At 47.0% G+C, this 9,247-nt stretch overlaps 1 non-coding gene across 1 annotated transcript; it reads left to right on the top strand.

Moving 5' to 3' along the window:
- The first annotated feature begins 7,483 nt into the window (after window positions 1–7,483).
- Window positions 7,484–7,584, top strand: LOC111725256. Its single transcript, XR_002773362.1, has one exon. It is a non-coding gene; the product is annotated as a small nucleolar RNA U13 (small nucleolar RNA).
- Window positions 7,585–9,247: the final 1,663 nt, after the last annotated feature.

The raw sequence follows: 9,247 nt of genomic DNA, 5'->3' as shown, positions 1-9,247 counted from the left end.
GTTGTCCCTGCGAACTGTCCCTGGCTGAAAAGAGCGGCCCTGGATGGCCCATGAAGGTGGGACCCAGGGACCTGGCCACTTGGCTGTTGATGGAACAGCTCTGAGAGGCCACCCCGCTCAGACCGAGGCCCTCGCCACAAGCACGGCCAGGTTCAACATCTCCTTCCACCCAATAAGACTCCCTTCACTCCTTCAGCAGCCTACGCACCAAGGTCACACCCCAAGACAGCATGTCTTCACCAAATTTTCACCTCCTAGTCTGTTTCCCAGAGAACCTGACCTGACAGTGGGCAGAGGAGTGATCTGAGGAAACCGAATCAGGGCACCATCCCCGCTGCCACCCCCACTGCCACCCGGAGATGTAGACCAGCCTGCAGGAGCACAACTGTCAGAACTCTCCCTGGAGGTGAACTCCAGGATGGAAGTGGGAGAGAGGGCTCCTGGAGTCTGAGACAGGTACCCATTGTGAGAACAATGGGCTCTGAGGACCCTGGCTGAGTCACCAATGCATTCGGCAAGGACAATGGCAGCTCCAGGCTATGAATCCCCAGTTGAAAGCAAAGCTGTGAAAGTTAGAAAGTCTCAGTGGAGGCATCCAAGAGACTCTCTCTCCTCCTGGAGGATAAGACTTACTGATGAGAAGAGCAGCAATCTGGAGACATCAGAATTCTCTGCCACTCCCCATACGCATCTGCTATGACACAGTCATGGGCCTCACTGGGATGAGTGGACCCTAGGCCTGGGATGGAGGCACCAGAATCAGTGTTCTCAAAACCTGCTCTACTCCCAGTCCCCTGGCCGGCAGAGCTGGCCCAGTCCTGGCTGTGAGAGGCTGTGCTCATCCTAGTGTGAACATGAGGCAGAAATCCCTGCATTGCAAGACGACCCCGGACCTGGGGACCTGCCACAAGCTCCCTAACTCTCACTCTCACCAGCCAGTAACTAGAGTCAGGTGAACGCAACCCACGGAGGCCAGCGCTGAGCCTGCAGGGGGAAGATAGGGAACATATTCCCAAGAGGCCGCAGGACAGAGCAGGCCGTACTGGACAAAGGCAGTACAGAGAGTGTTTAAGGGACCGGACCCTGAGGGTAATGAATCAAAGCAGAAGAACGTAAAGTTGGGTAAGGGCGAGTTTATTTATTCGGCAGCAGGCTACTGTGACATGATTTGCCACCCTTTCGAGGACTCTGGGAGATGTTTTCATCAAGCTGCTCAGATGACTCTTGGAACTTTGGAGAAAATTATGGCTCCTACTAAGGAAAGTGATAGATGACGGAAGAAGGGATAAAACAAATCTTAATCCTTGAGCCAGTTTTCTGACCAGAACCCACAAATAAAAGGAGAGGACAGATCCCCAGGAGTTCCCGTGGCAAGTAAATACAGTAGTGATTTCAGTAGCCCTTTGCCAAAAGGACCTTTGGTCATTTATTCAGGCAACTGTATACAGGAGAAGCACAATACACAAACATTTAGAGAAATGTTGGCCACAGGGTCTGAGCTGATATTTATATTCTGAGAACTCAAGACTCACTGGGGTCCCCCTGTGGAGTGGGGTGCATGTGGACCAGAAACAATTGGAATTTGAGCCCTGGTCTGGATTGCAGCAGGGCACTGAGTCCGTGGACCATCCAGTGGTCATTTCTCTGCCTCCCAAGTGTGCAACTGGAATGGACGTACTTGGAAGTCACTCACGTAGATTCCTCAACGTCTGAAGTACATGATGGTTCTCACTCTATCATGCTGGGAAATGCCAAGTGAGAGGCTCTGCAATGGCTCCCCTGGCTGACACAGTGAATTGAAATGATCGGGACCCTCGAAGAATGAGAGAAATTAGTGCTACCCTTAAACACATAAAGGATATGCATTGATACGCACCACCATAACCCAGCTTGCACCCGACAAAAGCCAGACAGGTACCAGAGGACGACAGTCGACCACAACAGGCTCATCAGATAATAAGCCCGATGGCAGGTGTCCCAGAGCAGGATCTTTACCAGAGAAGACCGAGGAGGGCAAGGCACAGTTCACATCTTCCTGGGACACACAACAAAGTGTCCTGCCTGCCATCATAATATAAGAAGGGGCCGGTGACATGGGGACACTGTAGAAAGCATCACGCTGGGTCACTGCATCAGTGGTGTTATCTTATACTGGATGAGCAAGAAGTAGCAAGCACCTGGGAGGCTTTGCAAAGGCACGTGCTCTTCAGAGCATTCATGAGGCGCTCTGTGAACCAGAGACCTGCCACATGGATCCATGACATTTGCTGGAAATCAGTAGCCTGGAGAAGTTGGAGCATTTCTTTTTTCCAGAGTAAAGGACAGATTATGACTTCCTACATCACCACTAAGAAGGAAACACAGTGAGAGTCTCTTCAATTTCTGAAGACCACATATTTCACACTTGGATGTGAAGTCCTGCTCTAGTCCACCATCCAGACAACACCAAAGACTGACAGCTTTGCGTAAATCCCAGATAAGGAAATGGCTCTGGGCCAGGCCTGCCTAGGCTGTGATATAAGAGGATTTGTGGTTTTGACCACATGACCTGGCTGGCCCTATGGCATTTGAAGTCTCTATCACAAGAAAAGATTCTACATGGAATGTATGATAACCTCATCAGAATCCAATGTACACCCTTACGGGTCTGGGGAGAGACCATGTGACTATGTGAGATCTGCAGTGAGAATGATAATCCACTTGAAAACCAGCGGTTGGTATGTTACTAGGCTCTGCTAGAGGTCAAGCCCCTGACCGCAGTACTTAGAGTACCATGTAACTAGAATTGCTTACTGTGAATTGGATTCAAATTCACCAAGTCACAAGGTCAAAGAGCCCCAAACATAACCCACAGTGAGATGGAGGTATACATCTGATTAGTTATAAGCAGAGACAAAGGACACCAGCCATCCTCTGTCACTGGCTACTCCAATTCTAGCACAATTAGGTATGACCAGGGTAGCCCTGGGGACAAATGTGGAGACCCTCTGTGGGTTCAAAGCACAGACTCATGCTCCCCAATGCTGACATAGCAGCTGCTGCCAAATGTCCAAGTGGTCAGCCCCAGACACAAAGCCTGAGCCCCAGTTTTGTACTGTCTTCATGGAGAGTGATTAATCGTTTAGTGGTAAGTTGGCTACAGTATTCCCCTAACAAGAGACAGTGACACATCATGGCTAGAATTGACACATTCTGGGTATAGATTAACCTTTTCTTCCTTAGCCCAGATCAATATCAGAGGGCTAACATGGTGTGTGGTCCCCTGACATTGCATTCCCACATAACTGCACCACATCAAGAACACTGCATCACATCAAAGGGGGGGGCAGCACATGACCACAGGATCTACTGACTCTATTCATAGCCAGAGGCTAGAGGTCTGTTAGAAAGGCCTTGTGGAGATGAAGCCCGGAATTCAGCATGGGGACAGTACTCTGTGAGGATGAGTGATAATTCTCTAGGACCAAGTATATGCTAAAAATCAATAGATTCTTGGATACAGGAACCAAGAAGTAGAAGGAGTGGCCTCCCTTATCATTAATCATCCCTGTAACGCTAGACTCTGCAGACACAGAGGGCCTCATGCCCAGAGAGGGAATAACTCAGGCAGAGGTCACAGTAAGAGATCTATTAATTCAAGCAATGGCTTCTGCTCAGGCATTTCAGTCTCTTTATGCCATAAGTCCTTCAGGCATAAGAAAGAGTGATTATCCTGGCAGGAGAGTTGAACCTTATTCTCAGGAGAGGGGTGCCTGTGCACAGTAAGGCCAGGCAGGTACTAAGCAATCTACTGGGTGGTCTCGGTTATTCTCTTGAGCAGTATTAAAAGTAAATGGACAAATGCAGCAGCCATCACCTAAGAAGAGCATTGTGGCAAGGCGTGTACCCTTCTCAGAAATGAAGGCCACTTTAGCATATCCGTACCTATATCTGCAGAGGTGTCAACTGATGGCAGAGGGACCCAAGAATTGGTAGCAGAGGAGAGGACGATGACTTAGATCAGCTGCAGAATTTGTGGTTCATCCCATTAACCTTCCTCTTAGAACACACTAGGAAAGGAGATTGCTGTGGTCTGAGTGTCTGTCAAAACTTGTGTTGGAACCAAAATTTCCAATGCAGTGGGGCTGGCAAGTGCTGCTTTCAAGAGGTGATCAGGTCCTTAGGACGGGTTACTCTCTCTTGAGGCTGAGTTAGTCCTTGCAGGAATGGATGCATTCCTGTGGGAGTGGGCTGTTAGGGTGTGAGGCTGCCGCTCGCATGTGGTCCTCCTGGCACACACCCACCTCCTTTCTGCCTCTCCCCCATGTTCAGATGCAGCACGAGGTGCTCCCCAGGCAGATGCCAGTGCTGTGATCTTGGACTATCCAGTCAACGGAGGCTAATTACCCTCTCTTTATAAATGGCATGGCCACAGGTCTTCTGTCACAGCAGTGCTAAATGGACTAGGAGATAGAGAGTAAGCAAAGTCTTACAGAAGTGGAACCCCAAACCTGCTCTATGGAAGTAATGGGCACACAGCAGAAGGGGCAACGTAACAGCACTGTGGTGGGCTACTCACATCTGCATGCATCAGGTGGGAGCCTCCTCCAAGGTCATCCTCCCTCCCTGGGGAGCAGCTCTGACTCCTGACTGACCAGTGGGTGGTGGAGTGATAAAGACCCGCTCCCTTTACCTCAGGGCAGGACTTGGTAAAAAGGTGTGTAGAAGTTTTCTGGAATTTGCTTTAACATAACGTAAATAGAGGGGCTCGGAGAGAGAGTGAAGGTGGGTATATGTGAATATGTGTTGCCATGATCATTGTGCAGTCGAGTGATGGTATAGAGGTTCATTTATATTTTCTCTACCTTGTATAGATTTGAACATTTCCATTATAAACAGTTAGAAAACAGAAAGGGGTGGATGTTAATAAATACTGTTTAGGTGGCAAATAGAAAATCAGGAAACCAAGGCTTAGGGAAACTGTCCTTGGCACTAGGAATATAGCAATAAACAAAACAGGTGGAAAATCTCGCCATTATGAAGATCACATTCTAGAGCATTTATTCAATAAACTAAATAATTGGGATGTAAAATATTTTCCTGCACCTGTGTGTTAACCTCGTTTCCCTCCCCCGCTTCCCTCCTCCAAGGGTACAAGATGCAGCTTTAGGAACACATAGCTGGTTCAGGGATTAAGGAAGTGCAGTGAAAATACAGGAGCGCCAAACAACGTATACGTATTTTAAGAGATCCTGTTGGAAATAAAATCAATCATTCCCCAAAAGTGTACAAATTGCAGGTAAACAGGATGTGCGTAGCTTGTCTAGGTACACTTGACCAGAAACGGCACCTTCAAACCCACTTTGAAAAGTAATACATAGATAACATCTTTCAAAATGCGTATCCATTTTTGGCACCTTCTGTATTATATGAAAGTAAAAAGTTCATAGATTGCGTATGTGAGCTCCTCCCACACCATGCTCTCAGGTATCCCCTAACCCAACTAGAAAGCAGAAATATAGTTTCCTCCTCCCAAATTTACTTCATGTCCTCTCTGTATCGCACAGAGAGAACCCAAGGCACACTGCGCCCCACTGGTTTGAACGTCAGTAGAGGCGCCACAACGTGCAAAATGGTTACAGAAGCTCCAGACTGGCTTTCTCTGCCTCCAAGGTGGCTGGGAAGACAGGGTTTCTTGCCCAAGATTGTAAACAAAGACTCCAATATGTGTCACTGGCCCTGACTGAGACATGTCCAGCCATTGTCATGGATGAATACAGAGCAGATTGATTTAGGATTAAGTCTCAAGTGACTTTCCCTGAGCTGAGGGGGGAGTCCTGCTCACAGACAGGGACTAATCATGTGTGAATGGCGGGAGTTGTTTTGACAGTGGAGGTGACAGGAGCTGATGATGAATTTTAAAGAAATAATAGAGGAATGATTTTCAATGGAAGAGCCACAGCTCAGAAGGAAGATTTGAAAATTTATGGGACTATTTCTGATTGTCAGATCATTAAAGGGGAACTACTGGAACTTGGTAGTCAGAGACGGGGTAGTCAGATACCCTGCCGTGCACAGAGCAGTCTGCAAGGGGAAGATATTCCTCTTCCTGCACAACTGTCCTAAGTCCCATCCCAAAGTGGGACTGGACGTGCTCTCTATAACAAGGTGGGGTTGCAAGGAGGACCTTTGTTTTCTATGCCCCTCCATCACCACACTGACCAATATCGTGCCCAAGAAAATACTAATTGGTCCCTGCACTTAAAAATAATAAGTAACGCTGCACTCATCTATGAGATAACCACACTTCCTCATTTTAGCTACTTGAACAGCCTTGGTCTGTTACCTGTTGCCCTGGTCTGCACAAAATACCATAGATTGTGTGGCTTAAACAACAGAAATTTATTTCTCACAGTTCTAGAGGCCAGAAACCCACGATCAAGGTGCTGGAGAGTTACATTTTATTCCAAGGTCTCTTTTCCTGGCCTGTGGTCCGCAGCTGTCTGGCCACTCCCAGGCGGTCTTCTTTGTGTGTGCTTGGGCTGGGGAGGAAGGAAGAACTCTCTGCTCTTCCTGTACGGACACTAAGCCTGCGGGATCTCAGCCCCAACCACACAACGCCATTTAGCTTCAACTGGCTTTCTATAGCTTCTGTCTCCAAAGGCAGTCACATTCGTGTTGAGGCTTCAGCGTATACATTTTGGTGGAGAAACATTCAGGTTGCAACATTTGACTCACGTGTTCTTCATTTATCCACTTCAGTTAAGAATATTTGCTTCGGGTTTGGCACCCATAGCTCAGAGGTTATGGCACCAGCCACATACACCGAGGCAGGCGGGTTTGAACTGGGCCCAGGCCTGCTAAACAATGACAGCTGCAACAAAAAAATAGCCAGGCCTTGGGGCCGGTGCCTGTAGTCCCAGCTACTTGGGAGGCTGAGGCAAGAGAATCAAGTAAGCCCAAGAGTTAGAGGTTTCTGTGAGCTGTGACGCCACGGCACTCTACCAAGGAGTAGACTCTATCTCAAAAAAAAAAAAAAAAGAATATTTGCTTTAGCCTCTTATTTTATACCCTGTGTGGGGGGCAGGGAGATTACACCCTTTGTCTAGGAAAACATTAAGGATCTATAAACAGATCTCAGGGCTTGTTCTAGAGAGTAAAGCGATAAGGATAGATCTTATTGCAAATGAAGATTTTTAACTTAGAACATGTGACATGAAGATCACAGCTGCAAGGGGGCTGTTTGGAACAACTCTGATTATCTGCAAACTACTTTCAACAAGACAACTTTTTGATCCAGTGTCCACTCAGCTCTCTGCTTTCCTTGTCCTGAACTCTCTATTCAGAATGACTTCTGATCTCATTTCTCTCAAATCCAAATATTAATAATTACCCAGAAGTAGATGCAAGCATCTCACTACTTCATCGGGGATTATATTAGCCATTTATTGCAGGATAACAAATTATCCTAAAATTCAGTGGTTTAAAACAATGACATTTTTTGACCCTGTTGTCGTTCACAAGAGTGATGACTGGGTTTTCATGCTCGTGTGACACGCACTCCCTGAAACCTTGTTACGGAGTCAGCATATCAGCCCTCCGATGTGTAAGAAAATAAGTCAAATGGTCACAGCAGCAACACTTACTATCTCCCGGTTTCTGTAGGTCAGGTCAGGGTCTCTGATAAGGCTGCCGTCAGGACATCAATCGGGGCTGCATTCTCATCGCAAGCTGCAGTGGGAAACAGATCCCCTTCTAAGCTCCCTCATGGGGTTGTGGCAGGATTCAGTTTCTTGCAGGCTTTTGGACTGAAGGCCTCGGTTCCCTGTGGGCAACCGGCCAGAGGCTGCATGTGGTTTGTTTCAACATGAGCCTCTCGATTTGGCGGCTCACTCATCAGACTAAGCAAGATGATCCAGAAAGACAGACAGACCGGCAAAGAGAACCACGATTCTTCATAATATAACCTGGGAAGTGACATGGCATCCCTGTTGCTGTATTCCAGTCATTAGAAGCAGCTACTAGGTTCAATACACACTAAGAAGGAAGGAATGACCCAAGGGGTCATTTAGCTGGAAGCCGTTTCAGAAGCCACTTATCTCATGTTCTAAGCGTTTACATATTAAAACATAGGACCCTATTACAAACTGCCTTCCTTTTATTTCTCAATTTTGTCATTGCTAAGGCATTTTATTAATACTTTCACTAGCTGTATAAGTAAGTTGTAGAGTCAACAATTTTTGTTTTCTTTTCTGAGACAGAGTCTCATTCTATTGTCCTGGGTAGAGTGCTATGAGATCACAGCTCACAGCAACCTCAAACTCTTGGTCTCAAGCGATCCGCTTGCTCAGCCTCCCAAGTAGCTGGAACTAGAGGCTCCTGCCACAATGCCCCACTAGTTTTTATTAGAGATGGGGGTCTTGTTCTTGCTAAGGTTGGTCTGGAACTCCTGAGCTCAAGTTATGCATCTGTCTCAGCCTCCCAGAGTGTTAGGATTACATGAGTGGTCCACTGCACTTGGCCTAATGAACTTTATTTTAGAAAAGAAAAAGAGGAATTACAAAATATTTGTTATGGACTCAGTGCCTGTAGCTGAGCAGCTAGGGCACCAGTCACATATACTAGAGCTGGGTTTGAACCCAGCCTGGGCCTACCAAACAATGATATCAACTACAACCAAAAAATAGCCAGGCGTTGTGGCAAGCTCCTATAGTCCCAGCTACTTGGGAGGCTGAAGCAAGAGAATTGCTTAAGCCCAAGAGTTTGAGGTTGCCATGAGCTGTGATACCATGGTATTCTACCGAGGGTGACATAATGAGACTGTTTCCAAAAAAAAAATTTTTTTATTATGAAACAGGGAGATGTTGGGTCTGATGGAACTGGGGAGCACTCTTCCAGATGAGGCACAGTTCTAATAGGAGATGCACCCGGGAGGGAGAGACTGACCAGGGGCCAGAGACAGGGAAGAGAAGCCCTTGAGAAGCCAGAGGAGACAGGAGCCAGAGCACCTCGCAGGGGCTGGATTCTCACAGGACAGAAAAATCTGTATCAGAGAACTCAGAACAAGTAGGATAATTATTTTCCAACAGCATAAAACCATCCTACGGAAGAGGAATTATACGTGTTCAATGTTGCCCCAAGTGGTAGAATTTAGAGCAAGGAATGGAAATTAGAAGGCGTGATGATACATAAATATGAAAGAAAAGCTTTTTACCAGTCACAAATTTTTACCATTGCAAGATAAATGGGTTTACCAAACCCGACTGCG

The sequence above is a fragment of the Otolemur garnettii genome, unplaced genomic scaffold (assembly GCF_000181295.1).
Source record: "Otolemur garnettii isolate 467f Iridium unplaced genomic scaffold, OtoGar3 scaffold00034, whole genome shotgun sequence".
In the NCBI taxonomy this organism is placed as follows: domain Eukaryota; kingdom Metazoa; phylum Chordata; class Mammalia; order Primates; family Galagidae; genus Otolemur; species Otolemur garnettii.
This window is presented reverse-complemented; position numbering and strand designations above follow the sequence as displayed.